The sequence below is a fragment of the Eubalaena glacialis genome, chromosome 19, assembly GCF_028564815.1.
Source record: "Eubalaena glacialis isolate mEubGla1 chromosome 19, mEubGla1.1.hap2.+ XY, whole genome shotgun sequence".
NCBI classification, from domain to species: domain Eukaryota; kingdom Metazoa; phylum Chordata; class Mammalia; order Artiodactyla; family Balaenidae; genus Eubalaena; species Eubalaena glacialis.
This window is the reverse complement of record NC_083734.1, coordinates 7,284,612-7,308,131: the sequence shown is the minus strand read 5'-3', so window position 1 is coordinate 7,308,131 and position 23,520 is coordinate 7,284,612. Positions and strand designations below refer to the sequence as shown.

General features: G+C 42.5%; 1 protein-coding gene across 6 annotated transcripts in view; it reads left to right on the top strand.

Annotated features, from left to right (window-relative positions):
• ADPRM (ADP-ribose/CDP-alcohol diphosphatase, manganese dependent) overlaps positions 1-23,520 on the top strand; it is a 339,223-nt gene that overhangs the window by 220,562 nt on the left and 95,141 nt on the right. For 4 of the 6 annotated variants that reach the window (XR_009698315.1, XR_009698314.1, XR_009698316.1 and 1 more), the window contains exon 6: positions 4,215-4,401. The gene's annotated coding sequence lies outside the window, so the exon portion shown is untranslated. Of the gene's footprint in view, positions 1-4,214; positions 4,402-5,712; positions 5,799-23,520 lie in introns of those variants that run through there. The other 2 variants (XR_009698313.1, XR_009698318.1) reach the window with 1 other exon arrangement.

Sequence of the window (23,520 nt, the reverse complement as noted above, 5' to 3'; positions counted from 1 at the left end):
GCATCTCTGATAGCAAAAACAGGTACAAGTCACACCATTGCTGAGAATCTTGTGAAACCAGTTGCAAAAGTAATGACAAATCTTCTGCTCACAGAGAGAAAGCAGAAAAAACTACTGGCAGCATTCCTTCCGGAGAAGATACTCCTTGTGGTTGTAGGTTCTCAATGGATAACACATGGAACCGCTACTATTCTCTCACTTGTAAACCAAGTGACATTTACATTATAGTTGCACAAAACCACTGATCTGCTGAGTATAAATAGATTCTTGGCCTATGAGTGTTATGTAGGAGGGAGATGTGTTCAACATCTTTTCCTATTGATTACTGAAAACTCATGTTATGGAAGATATAATTTTTACTGAATTAATCATGACTTTGTGAGCCCTGCTGGAGACTGCAGAGTGTGCCAGAGTCAGGGAGGGTCAGTGGCTGCAGCCAGGTCGGATCCTTGTCCTTAACTAAGAGAGGTCACACTTGGATGTCAACCCAGATGTCTGCCACGCTTGGATGTTAGCCACTGACAGCCTTTGGTGATCAATAACATTCCCTCTAACCTTGATTCAAGGTTGAAGGAAATTGTATAAATTATGCAGATTATAAAATAATGCAATTTGGGGTTATGTCTTTGCAGCAAGTTGTGTGATGGCATGAGCCGTGACAACGATACTCTTTCCTAACGTGTGCTAGTCACAGAGAGAAAGATGTTCACAGAAGCTTTTTTGTTTTGTTTTTGTTATATTGGCTAATTAGTTTTGCAAAGGTAATTTTTGCACATGGTGAAAATTTGAACTGTCCAAGAGGGTATATAGAGAAGAGTCTGCATTCCTCTCCTAGTCTCCCTTCCCTAGGGGCAACCACTACCACTACTGCCATTTCCTTCCTATAAGTTGTTGGCATGAAGGAAGAGATAAAGGCTTGTTGCTTGTGACTTCTTGTTAAATATATGAGGTGGAACGTATTTTTTAAATCACATTTCCCTCCTGAAACCCCTCAGAAGTAAAAATACAGGGGTCAAAAAGGCATGGAACCCAAAGAACAAAGAGATTAGGAAAGAAAATAGCAGTAGCACAAATTTTGAAAGCCAGAGAGCAAATGGGTGATAGCAAATTTGCCAGGACTGTTAGCTTCGCAGAACTCCAGAATCTCAGAAACAGAGGTGTCAGACCCATCCGAAAGTGGGAATGCAGTGAAAGCTGAAAATCAGAGATACAAAGTTCTGTGTAAGATGCAGTTAGATAAGACTCCCTCCCAAATCTCTGCTGCCAGATGACATCATCCAACATTCTGGAAGAACGTTAGGGGTTTCCTTCTTAGAGAGTTGAACCAGAGGGATTCTGGACTCAGAGAGTCTAAGAGTAGCTGTGGGTAGGGTATCTTACTGAAAATAGGGGAAAAAATAGAAACATATATATTGAATGATCAGATCATTCCCCTTGGCTTGTGGAAGGCTGCCAGTCAGGCTACACTTTGGGGAAGTAGATAGCAAAATCATTTCTTGGGAACGTGGCTTGACCAAGAAGAAAGATATCCTGAAATCAATCGTTGAGAATCTCTTAACCAAACAACATTAACCAGATTGCCTTAGTCAAAAGCTCTACTCAGGCACACAGATTCCTATTAGGTTAGTAGCGCCTCGGTACTGAGGGCAGCCAAGACCTGGAGAAAAAACCTCTTTCGTGAGGGACATGATAGAGCAGAAAAGAAGACCCTCGGAGGAAGCAGAAACAACCTTGGCAGAAGAACTGAACCTTAAAAATCATTTTTTTAATGTCTATGGACACAGAAGAAAAAATATTGTACAGTAAAACAGAAACAGGATGCTGTTTGTTTTTTTATATAAATTTATTTATTTATTTATATTTTATTTTTGGCTGTGTTGGGTCTTAGTTTCTGTGCGAGGGCTTTCTCTAGTTGCGGCGAGCGGGGGCCACTCTTCATCGCGGTGCGCGGGCCTCTCACCGTCGCGGCCTCTCCCGTTGCGGAGCACAGGCTCCAGACGTGCAGGCTCAGTAGTTGTGGCTCACGGGCTTAGTCGCTCCGCGGCATGTGGGATCTTCCCAGACCAGGGCTCGAACCCATGTCCCCTGCATTGGCAGGCAGATTCTTAACCACTGCGCCACCAGGGAAGCCCCGAGGATGCTGTTTTTAAAGAAAGGAATGTCATGTGAGAAATAAAAAGTTTTGGGGAGTTAAAAATATGATAGAAGATGAAAAACTCAACATATATTTTGGAAGATGATGTTGAGAGACTCCCTCACAAATAGAGTAAAAGGATAAAAGAAACAAGAAATATAGGGGATCGGTTGGCAGGGTTAAGAATAGCAGAGGACAGAGAAAATGGATGGAGGAATTTTTGGAAGAAATATTTCAGTAGAGTTTTCCACATCTGAGGTGTATGCGTTTCCAGATTGAAAAGGCAAGCTCATTGTCTATCTCAATGGATCTTTAGAAAAGAAAAAATAAAAGATCTACCATCATGTAATTTCAGAACACACGGGAAAGGGAGAGGATGCTATAAGGTGAGACGGAGGGAGGGAGGGAGGGAGAAAGGAGAGAGAAACCAAACAACATTGTGTTGATGTAAAATACACTTTCTTTTTTAACTGTGTGGGGAAAATTGTGGTAATTTAAAGATTTTAGTAAACATCGTTGGCTTGAATGTTGACCACACTTACTCATTAGAAGGTCTATGCTGGATGTCATTTAGTCGGTATAAACACTGCATCCTATCAGCCAGCATCCTTTCTGATGGGCCACGTGTCTGTTCTGATTGGTTGCCGGCTTTTGTTTTCCTTCACGTTGTTTCTTTCCATGGATATCATAAACTTAGCTCTAGTAGAGAGGCTCCCACTAATAGGTCAGAGTTTAGCAGCAGCATTTGGCAATTTATACAGTCAGAACAACCACCCCTCCCACTTTTTTCAGGTGCCAGGGTTTACAGTGGTGATGTGGAAAGCAGAGATAGCAGTGGCTCCTTTCCTGCTTGGGAACTTTACAAATTATTACTCCCCTTTTTTTTCCTCCTCACTTGGTAGTTATATTAAGTCTCTGGGGAAATGAAAAGCCAGTCTTCTTTCAAAATCAGATGGAGAAATTCTGTCCTAATGCACTAACAGCTCTCGCCTCCCTTTCTGAATGATTCCAGACCCTCCGATCCCCTCTGGAGGGTTTGAGATAGAGGCGGCAGGGAATTATACATCTGGTTTATTACCCTTGGGAGACTTGGCCATCAGAGGCTCCCATGTGAAACAATCCTATATATGAAAACAAATGAGATTCTGCTTGGTGAAGCTCAGTTGAGCAGTGAAGTGGTGGGACTGAGCAGATGTAGGGCTTGGTGTGCTGAGGGCTTAGTGGAAGCGCCTAAGGAAGGGATGGTAGAAAGACAATGTTCAGATATTTGAATACTTAGCGTGTAGAGGGGGAGTCAAGCCCCCTTTTATGGTCTGACTCCAAAAGGCAGAAGCGGGTCTTACAGGTGGATGTAAACTCAGTGGGCAGCAGAGCGGAGCTAAGAGCATGGCCTCTGGAGTCAGGTAGCCTGGGATGGAGTCCCAGCATCACTGCTTACCAGCTGCTGACTTTGACCTTGGACCAGTTACTCATGCAATGGCCATGTTCAAGTGAATTTCATTCAATGTCTCGATACACAAAAATAACCATGTTATAATGGCTGCTGGTGGTAGTATTCTTGATTTTTAATTGCAAAACCAACGTGACCTCATTAGAGAAAGTTTTCAGAACTGAAGGAAACACATCACATGAAATATCACAGGTCTTATACAATTTCTAAAATTTGTCTTTATTCTCGATCTTTTTTTTTCCCCTGTGCTAATGAATATTTACACAGTTGTAACCAGCCTTTTTACTTAACATTATAACATAAGAATGTTCCCAGGTTTCATCTTAAGTCTTATCACATATTTTTTTTTTAAGCTACCCAGTACTATCTTATATGCACTCACTGTATTTTAAATTACTGATTACATACTGCTGGACTTTAAATTGCTATCAGTTTTGCAGTGTGGTAGTATTGCTAGTTTTAGCTCTTCCTGTTTTGTTTTGTTTTTAATCATTTACTTACATTAAGTGGGATTCCTGGATTAAGGGGTATAAATGTTTTTATTACTCTTAACATTTTTTTACTTAAAGAGCAATGCCCTTCCACCTAAATAGTGCGTTTAATATGTGTTTATCTCTTTTATCTCCTCAGATCCCACTACCCTAGCAGAGGGAAAAGAGCACAGTGCATGTTTGGAAGACCCAAGATAGAGACTGAAATGAACGAGGAAATCTGCAGCCTGGTGGCAAGACGTGCAGTGAGGCCCAGCCGAGCCAGAAAAAGCAAACGTCGGAAAGAAAAAAGAGGCCACCACAGAACGCGACAGCCTCTTGCGAAGGTACCATAATCTACTTAACCTTTCCCTGACATGCAATGTTGTGATGGTTAATTTTATGCGTCAACTTGACTGGGTCACGAGGTCCCCAGATATTTGGCTAAACATTATTTCTGGGTGTGTCTGTGAGGGTGTTTCCAGAAGAGATTAGCGTTTGACTCAGTAGACTGTGTGAGAGAATAGAAAATAATAGAACATATATATATGTATATATATATGTATTGGTCTCTGTGCCCTAAACCCTTTAGAGCTCCTAAAACCCTTGTAAGTTGCTAAGTGATAAGAACACTAGGAGCATCTATTATTCCATATTTGTCTTTGATCTTGTCTCTGACACAGGGGCTCCTAAAACTTGTAAATTTCTAAGTCATCAGAGCACTTATCAGGCTCGTCTTCTGTTCTATTGAGGTGACGCTGGGTGCGCTCCTGGATGGGGGCCTGGTCACCAGGAAGTCCAATCCATGGTTAGAAGCTTGGATTTTCAGTCCTATCCCCGGGCCCGCGCCCCGTCCTCTAGAGAGGGGAGAGGGGCCGGAAATAGAGTTAATAATTGATCATGCCTGTGTGAGGAATCCTCCATAAAAATCCCACTTGTAGGGGGTTTGGGAGCTTCCAGGTTGGCAAACACATCCACTCCAGGAGGGAGATGCACCCCAGCCCTACGGGGACAGAGCCCTGTGCCCGGGACCCTCCCGGACCTCGCCCTAGGTGTCTCTTCATCTCGTTGTTCATCTGTGTCCTTTATGATGCCCTTTGTTAAACTAGTAAATGTAAGTAAGTGTTTCCCCGAGTTCTGTGAGCTGCTCTAGTAAATTCATCGAATCTGAAGAGGGGGTTGTGGGAACCTCCGATTTGTAGCCAATCGGTCAGAAGCCCAGGTGACAAACTGGACTTGTGGTTGACATCTAATGTGTGGTCAGTTGGCACCTGATGTGGGGCGGGGAGCAGTCTTGTAGGACAGAGTCCTTCACCTGTGGGATCGGACGCCATCTCCAGGTAGGTAGTGTCAGAATCGAGTTAAATTGTAGGACACCCCGCTGGGGTTGTGAATTGTTTGGTGGGAGGAAATGCACATCTTTGGTGACCAGAAGTGCTGTGAGTGTCCTGTGTGAGGAGTAGAGGAGACACAGGAGGAAGGCTGAGGTTCTTCTAACTCAGGAGGAGGACTGAGTCATTTGTCTAATGCGCTGAGTAAAGCAGACAGCGCTCCCCAGTGTGGGTGGGCATCACCCAGTCTGTTGTGTGCCTATATTCAGGCTCTGTCCATCTATCCTATTGATTTGGTTTATCTTTTTTTTTTTGTATTATAAACAGTGTTTCAATGACTACCCCTGAACATGCCAAGAGTGGACTTACTGGGCCGTGCTCTTCAAGGGTTTTCTCAAGGTTCCTGATACACACTGTCAAGTTGCTTTGAGAAGGCCCACCCCTCTCACACTGCTGCACACTGAGAGGTGGTGTCAGCATCTTTGAGTGGGCAGAGTTTCACACGAGAGCCCTGGCACCATCAAAACCCTGGCACTCCCCACTCCTCTCCACTTTGGGGTCCTCGGTTCTGCCTGCCCGTGGTGCTTTTCCAGTGCCTCTCATTTTTATCAACCCTCAGATAACCCGCTTTCCTCCCTCCTTCCCCAAGCGTGTTTCATCAGGAGTCCAAACCCAACTTGTAAATTAGCTAGCTATAGGATTTGGGGCCCGTCATTTAAATTCATTGGAATCCAATTCTCTCATTTGCCAAGTGAGAGGATTTTACTACATAATCTCTAAGGTCCTCTCAGTTACAGTTTTATTTATAATATTAAATAATTGAAAATAACCTAAATGTTCAACAACAAGGTTTGGTTAAGTAAGTCATGATATATCCAGATGATAGAATACCAAGCAGTAATTTTTTTAAATGTATTTTTATTATATCGCATGAGAGCAGCTCATGTTCATCATGCTAAGTGACAGCAGCATGACACTGTGCGATTCCAGATTTGTATGTACAAATCTTAATGTATAAAATTAAACAGAAACATACCGTAAGACTAACAGCAGTTCTCTATATGATTGTATTATTGGTAATATATAATCATAAAAATGCATTTTCTTTCATTGTGAAAGTCAGATACTGAAGTAGGATCAGCTTAAAGCTCCTTGGCCTCTGTGCAGGTTTTCTTGACCTTTAGGCAGGGTTAGGCCCTTTGTCCTGAGCTCCCACTGTATCTAGAACAAGCCTTTGTTACAGCCAACACTACCCTGCATCGTAACTGCCAGCCAACATGTCTGCTTCCTACTGAACTCTGAGACTCCTGATGGCAGAGTTCTTGTCTTGTTTATCGCTATAGCATGGTGCCTGGCACTTAGAACATGCCAGGCACATGTTGACTAAATGTTGAAAGAATTTCTGTTGGAACTATAGACCAAAGTAATCCGATTTAATTCTGAGGCTTGGTATTGCCCACTCCTTTTCAGGTTCCACAGTCAGTAACACAAGCATCTCAGATAATAGTTTTCCTAAAAGCTTTGTCTACAACTTGGGTAAATTGCCACCGCGAGATGGGTGCTGCTTGGGTGTCTGGGTGGGAAAATTCCTTTGAGGGATATGGAGACATCGGACAACTCTACCTAGCGGCATCCATCATTTGCGCATGCATCTACCTCCCTTATTGGGATTCCTTGCTCACCATGCAACTTCCAAGTTGTAATTTGGCTTCTTGTGGAAATGTCAAAACAGTAAATGTGCTAGCTGGTCTGGAGGACATAAGAGACTGTTCCCTCTGGCAGTTGTGTTTTTCATGGTAAATTAATGAATTGGCAAAATTTGGATTCTGATGACCCAATGAGGTGCCGCCACCCTGTGAAGTCCCTTGGCATGCTTCGTACCATCTATCTTATCTCCAGCAATAGTGGAGAATCAGAGGGGAGGGCTCATTGTCCGGAATGCTAGGGAAAGGATACCCAGGATGGAAGGGAAGCTGCCGAGGTAAACTTCAGACACAACTGGACAGCTGTGGACAAACCTTCAGGTTTGGGTACAAGAAAGTTTTGCTATGGATTAATTCTACACGTGATGAGGAGAAGACCAGGACAAACTATGCTATGTTCCATTATAGTTACACATTAACGGAAAAGGCACTAAGATGTCCTTAGCCATTTACTCTCTAAATTGTTTTTCCTTGTGTCTGTAACTAATCTAATTGATATTCATGTTTAGCTACTATATATATATATATATGTCTATATATATGTATATATATAGTTTTTAATAGAAAAGGCTTTTATTTATTTATTTTTAATTTTTGAATTTTATTTTATTTTTTATACAGTAGGTTCTTATTAGTTATCTATTTTATACATATCAGTGTATACATGTCAATCCCAATCTCCCAATTCATCACACCACCACCACCCGCCCCCCCCCGCCGCTTTCCCCCCTTGGTGTCCGTACATTTGTTCTCTACATCTGTGTCTCTATTTCTGCCCTGCAAACCGGTTCATCTGTACCATTTTTCTAGGTTCCACATATATGCGTTAATATACAATATTTGTTTTTCTCTTTCTGACTTACTTCACTCTGTATGACAGTCTCTAGATCCATCCACGTCTCAACAAATGACCCAACTTCGTTCCTTTTTATGGCTGAGTAATATTCCATTGTATATATGTACCGCATCTTCTTTTTTATTTATTTATTTATTTTTAACATCGTTATTGGAGTATAACTGCATTACAATGGTGTGTTAGTTTCTGCTTTATAACAAAGTATATCAGCTCTACGTATACATATATCCCCATATCTCCTTCCTCTTGCGTCTCCCTCCCACCCTCCCTATCCCACCCCTCTAGGTGGTCACAAAGCACCGAGCTGATCTCCCTGTGCTATGTGGCTGCTTCCACAGCAGCTGAGTAATATTCCATTGTATATATGTGCCACATCTTCTTTACCCATTCATCTGTCGATGAGCACTTAGGTTGCTTCCATGTCCTGGCTATTGTAAACAGAGCTGCAGTGAACATTGGGGTGCATGTGCCTTTTTGAATTATGGTTTTCTCAGGGTATATGCCCAGTAGTGGGATTGCTGGGTTGTATGGTAGTTCTATTTTTAGCTTTTTAAGGAACCTCCATACTGTTCTCCATAGTGGCTGTATCAATTTACATTCCCACCAACAGTGCAAGAGGGTTCCCTTTTCTCCACACCCTCTCCAGCATTTATTGTTTATAGATTTTCTGATGATGCCCATTCTAACTGGTGTGAGGTGATACCTCATTGTAGTTTTGATTTGCATTTCTCTAATAATTAGTGATGTTGAGCAGCTTTTCATGTGCTTCTTGGCCATCTGTATGTCTTCTTTGGAGAAATGTCTGTTTAGGTCTTCTGCCCATTTTTGGATTGGGTTGTTTGTTTTTCTAATATTGAGCTGCATGAGCTGTTTATATATTTTGGAGATTAATCCTTTGTCGGTTGATTCATTTGCAAATATTTTCTCCCATTCTGAAGGTTGTCTTTTCATCTTGTTTGTAGTTTCCTTTGCTTTGCAAAAGCTTTTAAGTTTCATTAGGTCCCATTTGTTTATTTTTGTTTTTATTTCCATTACTCTAGGAGGTGGATCAAAAAAGATCTTGCTGTGATTTATGTCAAAGAGTGTTCTTCCTATGTTCTCCTGTAAGAGTTTTATAGTGTCCGGTCTTACATTTAGGTCTCTAATCCATTTTGAGTTTATTTTTGTGTATGGTGTTAGGGGGTGTTCTAATTCCATTCTTTTACATTTAGCTGTCCAGTTTTCCCAGCACCACTTATTGAGGAGACTGTCTTTTCTCCATTGTATATCTTTGCCTCCTTTGTCATAGATTAGTTGACCATATGTGCGTGGGTTTATCTCTGGGCTTTCTATCCTGTTCCATTTATCTATATGTCTGTTTTTGTGCCAGTACCATATTGTCTTGATTACAGTAGCTTTGTGGTATAGTCTAAAGTCAGGGAACATGATTCCTCCAGCTCCATTTTTTCCCCTCAAGACTGCTTTGGCTATTCGGGGTCTTTTGTGTCTCCATACAAATTTTAAGATTTTTTGTTCTAGTTCTGTAAAAAATGCCACTGGTAATTTGATAGGGATTGCATTGAATCTGTGGATTGCTTTGGGTAGTACAGTCATTTTCACCATATTGATTCTTCCAATCCAAGAACATGGTATATCGCTCCATCTGTTTCTGTCATCTTTGATTTCTTTCATCAGTGTCTTATAGTTTTCTGAGTACAGGTCTTTTACCTCCTTAGGTAGGTTTGTTCCAAGGTATTTTATTCTTTTTTTTGCAATGATGAATGGGATTGTTTCCTTAATTTCTCTTTCTGATCTTTCGTTGTTAGTGTATAGGAATGTGAGAGATTTCTGTACATTAATTTTGTATCCTGCAACTTTACTAAATTCATTGATTAGCTCTAGTAGTTTTCTGGTGGCATCTTTAGGATTCTCTATGTATAGTATCATGTCATCTGCAAACAGTGACAGTTTTACTTCTTCTTTTCCAATCTGTATTCCTTTTATTTCTTTTTCTTCTCTGATTGCTGTGGCTAGGACTTCCAAAACAATGTTGAATAATACTGGTGAGAGTGGACAACCTTGTCTTGTTCCTGATCTTAGAGGAAGTACTTTCAGTTTTTCACCATTGGGAATGACGTTTGCTGTGGGTTTGCCATATTTGGCCTTTATTATGTTGAGGTAGGTTCACTCTTTGCCCACGTTCTGGAGAGTTTTTATCATAAATAGGTGTTGAATTTTGTCAAAAGCTTTTTCTGCATCTATTGAGATGATCATATGGTTTTTATTCTTCAGTTTGTTAATATGGTGTATCACATTGATTTGCGTATATTGAAGAATCCTTGCATCCCTGGGATAAATCCCACTTGATCATGGTGTATGATCCTTTTAATGTGTTGTTGGATTCTGTTTGCTAGTATTTTGTTCAGGATTTTTGTATCTATATTCGTCATTGATATTGGTCTGTAATTTTCTTTTCTTGTAGTATCTTGGTCTGGTTTGGTATCAGGGTGATGGTGGCCTCATAGAATGAGTTTGGGAGTGTTCCTTCCTCTGCAATTTTTTGGAAGAGTTTGAGAAGGATGGGTGTTAGCTCTTCTCTATATGTTTGATAGAATTCATCTGTGATGCCATCTGATCCTGGGCTTTTGTTTGTTGGAAGATTTTTTTTTTTTAAGTTACTTTTGATTCTATTTTTTTGTTGTTGTTTAATTTTATTTATTTATTTATTTATTTATGGCTTTGTTGGGTCTTCGTTTCTGTGCAAGGGCTTTCTCTAGTTGCAGAAAGTGGGGGCCACTCTTCATCGCGGTGCACGGGCCTCTCACTATCGCGGCCTCTCTTGTTGCGGAGCACAGACTCCAGACGCGCAGGCTCAGTAATTGTGGCTCACGGGCCTAGTTGCTCCACGGCATGTGGGATATTCCCAGACCAGGGCTCGAACCTGTGTCCCCTTCATTGACAGGCAGATTCTCAACCACTGCGCCACCAGGGAAGCCCTGTTGGAAGATTTTTAATCACAGTTTCAATTTCATTACTTGTGATTGGTCTGTTCATATTTTCTATTTCGTCCTGGTTCAGTCCTGGAAGTTTGTACTTTTGTAAGAATTTGTCCATTTCTTCCAGGTTGTCCATTTTATTGGCATAGAGTTGCTTGTAGTAGTCTCTTAGGATGCTTTGTATTTCTGTGGTGTCCGTTGTAACTTCTCCTTTTTCATTTCTAATTTTATTGATTTGAGTCCTCTCCCTCTTTTTCTTGATGAGTCTGGCTAAAGGTTTATCAATTTTGTTTATCTTCTCAAAGACCCATCTTTTAGTATTATTGATCTTTGCTATTGTTTTCTTTGTTTCTATTTCATTTATTTCTGCTCTGATCTTTATGATGTCTTTCCTTCTACTAAGTTTGGGTTTTGTTTTTTCTTCTTTCTCTAGTTCCTTTAGGTGTAAGGTTAGATGGTTTATTTGAGATTTTTCTTGTTTCTTGAGGTAGGATTGTATTGCTATAAACTTCCCTCTTAGAACTGCTTTTGCTGCATCCCATAGGTTTTGGATCATCATGTTTTCGTTGTAATTTGTCTCTAGTTATTTTTTGATTTCCTCTTTGATTTCTTCAGTGATCTCTTGGTTATTTAGTAACGTATTGTTTAGCCTCCATGTGTTTGTGTTTTTTACGGTTTTTTCTCTGTAATTGATTTCTAATCTCATAGCGTTGTGGTCAGAAAAGATGATTGATATGATTCCAATTTTTTTAAATTTACTGAGGCTTGATTTGTGACCCAAGATGTGATCTATCCTGGAGAATGCTCCGTGTGCACTTGAGAAGAAAGTGTAATCTGCTGTTTTTGGATGGAATGTCCTATAAATACCAATTAAATCTATCTGCTCTCTTGTGTCATTTAAAGCTTGTGTCCTTATTAATTTTCTGTCTGGATGATCTGTCCATTGGTGTAAGTGAGGTGTTAAAGTCCCCCACTATTATTGTGTTACTGTCAATTTCCTCTTTTATAGCTGTTAGCAGTTGCCTTATGTATTGAGGTGCTCCTATGTTGGGTGCATATATAATTATAATTGTTATATATTCTTCTTGGATTGATTCCTTGATCATTATGTAGTGTCCTTCCTTGTCTATTGTAACATTCTTTACTTTAAAGTCTATTTTATCTGATATGAGTATTGCTACTCTAGCTTTCTTTTGATTTCCATTTGCATGGAATATCTTTTTCCATCCCCTCACTTTCAGTCTGTATGTGTCCCTAGGTCTGAAGTGGGTCTCTTTTAGACAGCATATATATGGGTCTTGTTTTTGTATCCATTCAGCAAGCCTGTGTCTTTTGGTTGGAGCATTTAATCCATTCACATTTAAGGTAATTATCGATATGTATGTTCCTATTACCATTTTCTTAATTTCTATTTCCTTTCCCATGTTAGGGAAGTTTTCGACTATAATCTCTTCAGGTATTTTCTCTGGTCCTTTCTCTCTCTCTTCTCCTTCTGGGACTGCTATAATGTGAATGTTATTGTGTTTAATGTGTACCAGAGGTCTCTTAGGCTGTCTTCATTTCTTTTCATTCTTTTTTCTTTTTTCTGTTTCGCGGCAGTGAATTCCACCATTCTGTCTTCTAGGTCACTTATCCGTTCTTCTGCCTCAGTTATTCTGCTATTGATTCCTTCTAGTGTATTTTTCATTTCAGTTATTGTATTGTTCATCTCTGTTTGTTTGTTCTTTAATTCTTCTAGGTGTTTGTTCCTTAATTCTTCTAGGTCTTTGTTAAACATTTCTTGCATCTTCTCGATCTTTGCCTCCATTCTTTTTCCGAGGTCCTGGATTTTCTTCACTATCATTATTCTGAATTCTTTTTCTGGAAAGTTGCCTATCTCCACTTCATTTAGTTGTTTTTCTGGGGTTTTATCTTGTTGCTTCATCTGGTACAAAGTCCCATGCGTTTTCATTTTGCCTATCTTTCTGTGAATGTGGTTTTTGTTCAACAGGCTGCAGAATTGTAGTTCTTCTTGCTTCTGCTGTCTGCCCTCTGGTGGATGAGGCTATCTAAGAGGCTTCTGCAAGCTTCCTGATGGGAGGCACTGGTGGTGGGTAGAGCTGGGTGTTGCTCTGATGGGCAGAGCTCAGTAAAACTTTAATCCGCTTGTCTTCTGATGGGTGGGGCTGGGTTCCCTCCCTGTTGGTTGTTTGGTCTGAGGCAACCCAGCACTGGAGCCTACCCGGCTCTTTGGTGGGGCTAATGGCGGACTCTGAGAGGGCTCACACCAAGGAGTACTTCCCAGAACTTCTGCTGCCAGTGTCCTTGTCCCCACGGTGAGACACAGCCACCCCTGGCCTCTGCAGGAGACCCTCCAACACTAGCAGGTAGGTCTGATTCAGTCTCCTATGGGGTCACTGCTCCTTCCCCTGGGTCCCGATGCGCACACTATTTTGTGTGTGCCCTCCAAGAGTGGAGTCTCTGTTTCCCCCAGTACTGTCAAAGTCCTGCAATCAAATCCCACTAGCCTTCAAAGTCTGATTCTCTAGGAATTCCTCCTCCCGTTGCTGGACCCCCAGGTTGGGAAGCCTGACGTGGGGCTCAGAATCTTTACTCCAGTGGGTGGACTTCTGTGGTATAATGTTCTCCAGTTTGTGAGTCACCCACCCAGCAGTTATGGGATTTGATTTTATTGTGATTGTGCCCCTCCTACCATCTCACTGTGGCTTCTCCTTTGTCTTTGGATGTGGGGTATCTTTTTTGGTGAGTTCCAGTGTCTTCCTGTCAATGATTGTTAAGCAGTTAGTTGTGATTCTGGTGTTCTCGCAAGAGAGAGTGAGAGCATATCCTTCTACTCCGCCATCTTGAACCAATCTCAGAAAAGGCCTTTTAGAAAGTCAGTAAATTGTAAAGCAATTATACTCCAATAAAGATGTTAAAAAAAAAAGTCAGTAAAAGCATCCCTCTTTCTTTGTTTACGGTTCCCCATTTCTTCCCTCTTCCATCCCTCCTCTACAGTGGGTTCTCTCACATGCCAGAGTAGTCTTCATATGTCAGAAAATAATTAGAGCTTCTTTTTAAACTGACCTCTGCAATTGGCTTCTCTTCCTAAAACCATTTGATCCTGAAGCCTCTCTTGGCCACTATGTAGCCCATCCTGGCACTCCAGGCAGAAAGGTACCAAAGAGTACCTTCTTAATAGGCAAATAGGATCATGGCACTCCCATGTGTGAAAATCACCTTTGGCTCTCTGTGAGTACCACATAAAGTCTAAATTCCTGAGCTGGTATAGAAGGGCTTTCACAATCTGACACCATTCCCCATCATATGGCCCATGTCCTAGACACACTGCGGTCCTCAAATTGTTCAAATGAGCTTCCTGCCTCATCGTGCTTCTGTGTCTTTGCACCCTCTATTATTCTGCCTGGAATGCTTCCCCCTGCCTCTTCGGAAATTTTGTTTGCATTCTTCAAAACCAAGATAATCCATCATGTCAGCTAGCATAGTTTCTTGCTCCCTCCTTTGGGTTTTCACAGTCCTTTAAACAAACCTATTCTCTAGCAATTACCCTCGGTATTATAAATACCTGTTTGCGCATGTTCATTTCTTACTAGACTATGAACTTCTTGAGAGCAGAGGCCTGCCATTAATCTCTGCTGAGCCAGTGCTTAGCTCAGAGTCTGACTCATCATAGATCCTTAATTCAAGTTTATTGAACTTATTAATTAAGCCATAACCAAGGCATCACCATCCATTTAATTGCAAATGAAGTCACAAAGATGGAATTAACAGCCTCATTTTTATCAGCCTCCTGATAAAGAGATGACAAACACTGAGTGCTTCTCACAATGCCAGCTCATGTAGAGCACAGAAAAGCATCCAAAGGCATTGGCCCTGGCCTTGAGTAGATTATAATAGAGTGGGCAAGATAAGACTTCCATTCATAAAACAAATGGAGGACAACATTAAGAACGTTGGAAAGCCATGTTGGTTGTAGCAGGCATCTGAACTGCGGAGGCTTGAGGCCAGAAGGAATGCGAGCAAGTCCTCCCTCACAGCCTGCCGTCCTTCCTAGTAGCACGGTTGGCAGGTAGGGTCACTTGCAGTCTAGTGAGGGAGGCGGGAGGGAGACATTGCAATGAGTGTGCTCAGAAAAGCTTTCCATATGAAGCTAGATCAAACGTACTATTGAGGAATATGTGGTTTGGGGATTGGTAAAGAAGAGGGTTGGGAGAAAAGCATTTGAGAAGGTGAAACGAGGTGGGAAAATGCTGGATATTGGAGTTTAGAGGCACAGGCAATCTGAATCAGATCTTTAGGCACCACAGTTGTTTGAAGAATTCCATTGTGCTGTGTAGCCAGAGATAGCAATAAAAACAAAATCTGTTCTTCTCTTTTACTTTACCATCTACACAACGTTTATGGATCCTTGAAATAGTCATTGGGTCCTTATGACAGTCCTATCTGGTGTGCTGGGTGCTTAGAGGTTGAGTCTTCCTTGACCTCATCACACCACACCCCATCTTAGGCTACGACAGAAACCCTCCTCCATGCTCCAGAGGGCCCCTGAGCTTCCCTCTGACATGGCATGTTCACATGCTATGTTTATTGGTTTATTCCTGGGGAAAATAGGCACCATGTCTTATCTGTGCCCAGTACCTGGAATAAAATAGGAATTTGGTGAATGTTTGTTGCATGAGTGATTGAGTGCATGGATGTAATACAATGCATGGCAATCCTACTTGCTATTATGTTATCTCTATCAAGTGTCTCATTCTCCACCTGAGTTCACAAGCTACTCAACAAGTCCCCAGCAGTAAACCCAAAGATCACACCCCATCTCAGAATCTCCAGCCTGCCAAACATTGAATGGACAGAGTTGCCCAAGGGTCAGCTGGAGCTATCCCTCCTCCAGGCGTGGAGTTACTATAGGCTGAATAATAAAGATAAGAGAGCTTTGAGCCTGGCATGGCATGCCTGCTAGAGCACAGAAACAGACATGACCCAGCAGCCCCAGGCTCTGCTGATAACAAAGGCTTTCTGAGCAATGGTCCTTCAAAGCAACAAATCAAGACAGACAGCCTGCCAAAAACATGCTGACCCAGCAGACTCAGAATCCCTTACCCGCTGAGAAACAGCCCTCCCAGCCCATCCATCACTTAGACAACTCAAATTAGATGGTGAGAACATCAAAGAAGCAGAGTATGCCTTTGTGGCTGTAGGAAAGCTCCTGGGCAACCTTGCCCCACAGACTCCCCTCCCTGCCTCTCAGGGAGCCTGAGGAATAAATACCTTCATCTGCCTGTCAGATTTCTACCCATCCTCCAAGGCCCAGCTCCAATGCCACCTCCTCTGTGATGCCTTCACCCATCTCAGAACAGCATATTGTTAGGTCAAGAGTAGGTTTTGATGTTGTTCAGGGCAAGAGTCTCTGCACTGCCCATATTCTCATCTTCTGATCCATCACCTCTTCCCCTAAAGAGGTACATATAAGGGGAAGTTCTTTGGGGAACAAAGAACCCCTCTGTACCCAACACCCCAATGCAGAGCTCTCTGAAAGAGCAGAATTGAATGATAAAACTTGAAACTCAGATTGGGCTTCCATCTCCTCCCAGAGCCAGCACCCTAGTCCTGGGGTCTTAGCGCCTCTCAACATGGCAAGGATGAGTGCTCAGGTGTGTGGGAGGGAGGAGACTTTGTCAGTCTCAGGCAGGCTCCGAGTTCACTCATCAATCCTGCCACATGGGAGGGGCGGGCAGGAGAGGGGAGAGATTGATTGATTGATTATTGCTTATTGTTTTCAAGTCGGTTGACCCCACTCATGTATAAATATGGCTTGGTTAATGGCTTGGACTGTGATCAATCATAATGGCAAAGGGTAGTGGGGGGCGGGGGGCACCTTCCTTTCAGATGTGACTTTAACTCCAACCACTGATCACACATCCATGGAAGCAGATTTTTAAAGTGACTCTTCAGCACTCAACATCCATGTTCTGAGTTGAATCCACAAATGCCTCGTGAACCATCTAAGAGGAGGGAGAATGTGCAATCTCTTCATCCTGTCCTTGACCAGAGCATTTAAGACAATTTATCCTATTTCATGTGCTTCAGCGTACAAAGAACAGGTTCTGCTGCTATAACAGAAATTCTTGATTTGGGGGCAGGGCAATCTAAGATGGTTAAACAGCAGGTGTGCCCCACGTCTAATAATATTTCCCTGCCTCTACAGTTACAGGCATGCCCCACCCCCAGCAGTCTCCCACAGCTTTGCTAAAGCCAGTGAGTGACCAGACAGGGGATGCCCCGTGATCACCTGGCCCTGGTGGCCAGAGGGGCTTGCATTCCTGGGCCTCCTGGGGCTATAACAATTGGAAAAACAGTTCTGGGCAGACTGCCACACACTGGGCACTGCACAAACAGCAGACCGAAGCACAACTCCAGTCTGCTTGTGAAAAAGGTCTATTTATTTGTCCTGGAGCTTCAACCTGAGAAAAGTAAAATTATCTATAACTACAATAATTAGTTAAGGGATACACAAAATAAAAAGATGTAAAATATGACATCAAAAACGTAAAGCATGGGAAGAGGGACTAAAAATATAGAGTTTTTAAGATGTGTTCAAACGTAAGTTATCAACTTAAAATAGACTGGTATATGTATAGGCTGTTATGTGTGAACCTCATGGTAACCACAAAGCAAAAACCTATAGTAGATACAAAAAAAAGATAACGAGAAAGGAATCTAAAGATAACACTAAAGAAAGTTATCAAACCACAAGAGAAGAAAAAAAGAGAAAAAGAAAAGAACAGAGAAGAACTAGAAAAACAACCAGAAAACAACACAATAGCAATAAGTATATACCTATCAATAATTACTTTAAATGTAAATGGACTAAATTCTCCAATCAAAAGACATAGAGTGGTTGAATGGATTAAAAAAAAAACAAACAAACAAGATTCATCTATACGTTGCCTACAAGAGACCAACTTCAGAGGTAAGAACACACACAGACTGAAAGCAAAGGGATGGAAAAAGGTATTCTCTGCAAATGGAACATAAAGAAAAGAGAACTCTCCTACACTGTTGGTGGGACTGTAAATTGGTGCAGCCACTATGGAAAACAGTATGGAAGTTCCTCAAAAAATTAAGAATAGAACTATCATGTGATCCAGCTCTTCCACTTCTGGGTATTACCTGAAAAATATAAAAACAGTAATTCAAAAAGATAAACACACCCCTGTGTTCACTGCAGCATTATTTACAATAGGCAAGTTATGGAAATAACCTAATTATCCATTGGTGGATGAATGGATAAAGAAGATGTGGTATGAAATCCTGCCATTTACAACAACATGGATGGACCTTGAGGGTATTATGCTAAGTGAAACAAATCAGACAAAGAAAGACAGATACCATATGATTTCACTTGTATGTAGAATCTAAAAAAATTGAAACAACCAAACAAAACAAAATTCATAGATATAGAGAAGAGATTATTGGGTAGAGAACAGACTGTTGGTTACCAGAGGAGAAGGGGGTTGGGAGGGGCATAAATGGGTGAAGGGGGTCAATTTATGGTAATGAATGGTAACTAGACTTATGGGGATCACTTTGTAGCATATATAAATATCAAATTATTATGTTGTACACCTGAAACTAATATAATGTTATATACCAATTTTTACCTCAGATAACTATTTTGACAGGCTGTAGTATCTCCTCAGATACTTTAGTTGAGAAAGAGTGGAGACCAAGGTTTTGCATCCATTGGGTTGGCTGGGTCTTCTGGCATTGGTGAGGGAGAGGTTAACTGTGATGTGGCAGCCAGGGCCTCTTAGCCATGGGTTGCCATAGAGACAATCCTGTGATACTCAGTACTATAGGCAACTGTACCAGGCAGCCTCTCCTTGCTCAGCCTATAGCAGGCATGATGCTGGAGATGGCCGCCCTGGTCTTTTCTTTTCCCATTTAGAGACCTCAGAAACTGCTGCCCTGAGGATCCATGTGAAAGAACTTCTATACTTCTGGTACATTTTCCTGCTCTTTTGCCCTTTTTCTGGGAAACAAGCAAAGCAAAACAAAACAAGAGCTCTGTTTTAGAAAAAAAACTCAGAGGGGACCTGCAGTTGGTGAGCTGCACAGAGAAGCACTGCCCAGACTGGGGTTAGACAGGGCCCATCTCTATTCTGAGATCTTTCTTCCTTGTCAGATGATCATTTATCCAAACCTTCCCAGACTCAGAGGTGGACCCCTGACCTGGCTGTCTTGCCAGCTGTCAGAGCACGCCATTAAAATGCTCTTCCTAATTCTAACGAAAACAAAGATAATATGTTCTAACACAATGCTAAACACTTTAAATACTTTACCTCCATTTTATAGATGAGAAAATTGGGATACAGAACATCCAATGACACGCCTAAGGTCATACAGCTGGTTGACTCCAAAGTTCATGCAGTAGCTACTCTGCTGTTCTGTCTCTGACACTTGGCTGAAACTAACCTCGCCTGTGACTTCTCCTCATTGGCCCTTATTCATTCTCTGGAGCAATAGAGGATGAATTTCCTTCTGTTTCACAGCCTTGTCCCTTGGAGAAAACGTGCATGATAGCCTTCAGTGAACTGAAAGCTCTGTGGGCAATTGTGAGAAATGGTTATGCTCAGAAGGCAGCATTTTGCCTCTCCTTGTTCCCTTCTTCTCCACAATAAACATCACTGTTTATCCTTAAAATGTATAATAAGAGTTCCTGCTCATTATTCCCAACAAATGCATTGATCTCAGAGTCTTTCCAGAAAAAGGCAGACAACCCTTGATTGCTGCTCCTCCAGCCACCCCCTCCACTACCCAGCATCAGGCCAGCAGGGATGACATCTGTCCCTCACCACACCATCAGCTTACACACTGTCTGGCAGCCACTGAGGGAGGAACAACCTAGGAGGCTGCACTCGGTCCCTTGGTCCCAAGAGTGGTGTCAGTAACAACAAGTCATCTGTCTTCAAGCAGACTTTGGGAAGACAATTTGGTGACAGTTTAGTGACAGACAGGATACACCTTTGGGTATTGACTAATTGTCAGGCATGGGTTGAATTCCCCAGAAACTCACCTCTCCTTCTGCACTGTGCCCTCAAAGAACAAACCTACAATCAAAGGATGACGGTGATTTTTCTCATCCCGTCGGATCATTTTGTAGGTAAGGAAACTGAGACCCAGGAAGATGAGACTATGTTACCCAACAGAGGCAGCACCAGGAACTAAATGCAGGTCTGTCTGAATCCAAAGTCTACCTTCTTAACCACCACGCCACAAGGCATACTGGTCATCCCAGTCTCTGGCATGGACCAGCACCCTGACTCTGGGAAGTCTCTAAAATGGACATTGTAAAGTACCATATAGAATTGGTGTGAGTGCTACATGGGATATAATTCGTTATGTTCCTAGCACAGTGCCAAGCATGGAGTAGCTTCTCCATCAGAGGTACCCAGTGTCGTCAGCGGGGGCTGGGACCCATGTCTCTCTCATGTTTCCCTGGTAGGGCCTCTGTACATCTGCCTCACTGGTGCTCCTTATCACAGCAGGGGCAGGGATGGCACTGTTCAGGGCAGAGAACAAGGCAACAGCCAAAGCTTGGCCCTCAGTGAGCTTGCAGTTCAGCAGAAGACAAAGGGGCAACACCCATCTTCTGCATCTTCTCTGTAGAATTTGATGCAGCTGTGTGATCCCTCCTTCTTGAAGACCCTTACTCTCGTGGCTCCTGAAAGAGCACTGTCCCTCTTTTTCCTCCCTACACAACCATGAACTCTTTTGCTGACTCTTCATTCTTCCCTAGATCTCTTCATGTTGGGGCCCTCAGGGCTCTTCCCTCTCATCTCCAAAGAGACCTTATCCTAGGTGACGTCATCAGGTCTCATGATGCTAAATACCAAGTGGACACTGATACCCTGAGCTTTTTCTCTTCAGCCTTAACCCCTTCCTCAGCTCCAAGCTCCAATATCCAACAAACTACATGATGTTTTCAATCTGATATTTCCTGGGCTTCTTAAACTGAACATTTCCCAAACCGAACTGTGATTCCCCATGCCAAACCGATTTCTCTCCCCCACTCCCATCGCACTTACCTTTGGTTCCCACAATTGATTCATTCAGTGTGTGCGTATTGAGTGTCATCATTATTCCAAGCATTATATTCTAAGCAGCAGAGAACAAGATAAAGTAAAAAAGACTAAGTCCCTTTTTTCATAAAGCATATAGTTTAGTAGGAGAGCCAGAAAAGAACCAGTAATTCATTTAATAAATAACATACTGTACTTTTAGGGACCCATACTTGCCCCTCCCTCTATATCCCAAGTTGCTGAGGCCAAAGTGTTTAAAGTCATTCTTGACTCCTGCCTTTCCCTTACCTTCTCTCTCTCTCTCTCTCTCTGTTTTTGTTTGTTTGTTTGTTTGTTTTTGGCTATGCAGCTTGTGGTATCTTAGTTCCCTGACCAGGGATTGAACTCGGGCCCTCGTCAGTGAAAGCACCAAGTCCTAACCACTAGACGACCAGGGAATTCCCTCCTTTACCTTCTCTGTTCAATCTACTGGTGCGTTCTATCAGCTCTACCCCCAAAATACTTCTATTTTGAATAGAGTTCTTAGCGGTGAGGTGTTGATAATGGATAGGATAAGGAATGATCACAGAACAGGCCATATGCTATGTCTGGAGAAAAAAAAGGAATAAGATGAAAAAAAAAATATTCCTCCATTCTTTAGAGAAACACAGGGAACAGTGATGCATCTCCAAACACACTCACTTTTGTTTGCAGGGCAATTCATGTTCTTGCTGCCCTTGGGTTTTGTATTTCTCCAGGACTCCATTCTTTGTGGTGGGGCTCCTATGATTCCTTATCTTGCTGAAGTGGGGTGGTGGTACTTGTCTTGCCATTGTATTCACGCCAAGAAAGATCTCAGATTATTCTGTGAAGCCTGACAGAGGCACAGGTGCAGGGGGATATCATTCCATGACCCACCGTCCTCACTGGTATATCTCTGCCCCATCCCGTGAGTCAGACCCTTAGAAGTGTCTTGCAATGTTCAAAGGAGGGCTTTCCTCGTGGGGTAAGCTAGATGGAACCCAAAAATAAAAATAGCAGGCATAGCAGGTGTCACCTCTGCAGGGTGGTCATCCAATGATCTGTTGGACACTGCTGGACATAGAAATGGGGGGCAGGAATGGCGTTTCTCCATTGTCCTCACGCAAATGGAGACTGGGGGTCTGCAGGGTCTCACCTGGTGCCCACGTTGTTCCCGAGTCCTGGCAGTTTTCAGAGCTTTCTCTATGACGTGGGGTGAACGTTGGGAAGATCCTCACGTCGACTCCTCAACCTTTCTGCCTGGTCCCACTGGGTCTCATCCAGACTCTACTTCTCTCTTTTTCCTTTCCCAGCCTGGCATTGAGGGTGAATGGAGAAGAACCTTGCTTTCCCAGTCTGTACAAAATCTGTCGCTGGAGTCCCACAGTTCTCCCCTTCCTCCTGAGACCTCACGTTCCAAAGCTCAACAGAAAGACTTAACCACTTTGTCAGTCTCCTGAGGCAACTCTGTAGAATGTCTAGAGCTGGCCGAATGATGAAATAAGTATGAGAAAAACACATCAAAATAGCACATCAGAATCTCTCCACAATGATTGTTGTCATGGAGGAAGGTCCAAAATGGTGAGGCATGCTGCGTCTATAAATATAAGACTCGTGGAGTTTATAAAGAGTTCCTGTGTGCTAATCTCCCTTAATCTCCTCATCAGTGCTGTGAATTAGTTACAGCTAATATAGACAGATGATAGATAAAGAGCTTAAATGCAGGTTTTCTGCTTAAGTTTAGTGCATTATTCAATCCCAGGTGAAAATCCAGGTGAGAAATGATGACTACTGGTTCTAATAGATCTCTAGTCTGGGCCATCTGAATTTCCCTCAAATAGCCAACTGAAGGCATTTCTCCCTCCCTCCCAGATGTGGACAGTTCATCAGGGGAGTCATAGGCTTACTGCCCTTACTCATTGCCCCGAGTGAGCCCTGGCCTGTTGTTTTCTACCATTCTCTGGAGAGAGAGGTGTGATTTGAAGTCAAGACAGGAAGATGGGTCTTTAGGAAGTGGCGGGGAAGAGCAAGCAGGCTTCCAGGCGACTTTGATGGGGGTGGGAACGAGGTGCACACTTGAGCTTCAAAGAGCAGAAAACAAATGTGAGGTGTTCAAAGCATGAGCAGCATGAAGGGCTTGGTGCTGATGTTTCTTCTAATTTGTTTTTAATTAGACATTTTTCAAGGGGGTGGGGGGAACCTGAAATGCTTCTATGAGGATCTGAATTTTAACCCGTCTGCTGGGAGCCCTTTAAGGACACTGTGGCCTTCCATCCTTCTTGTCATTCTTTTCCCGGAAAGGAATGGAGCTGAGGGGAATCTGGAGCGGACCTTCTCAGCTTTGGGTGGAGAGAGGCTGTTTTTTGTTTCTCTTGATTGCAGCGTGGTAGGGTGTAGGGGCAGGAATGGAGGCCTGCAGTTTATATAATTTGGGGAGGCCTCTTTAAGAAGAAGAAAAAAATTGGTAGAAGAACCAATATTTACTTAGAATGAGAAAACAGTCAAAACAAATTTCT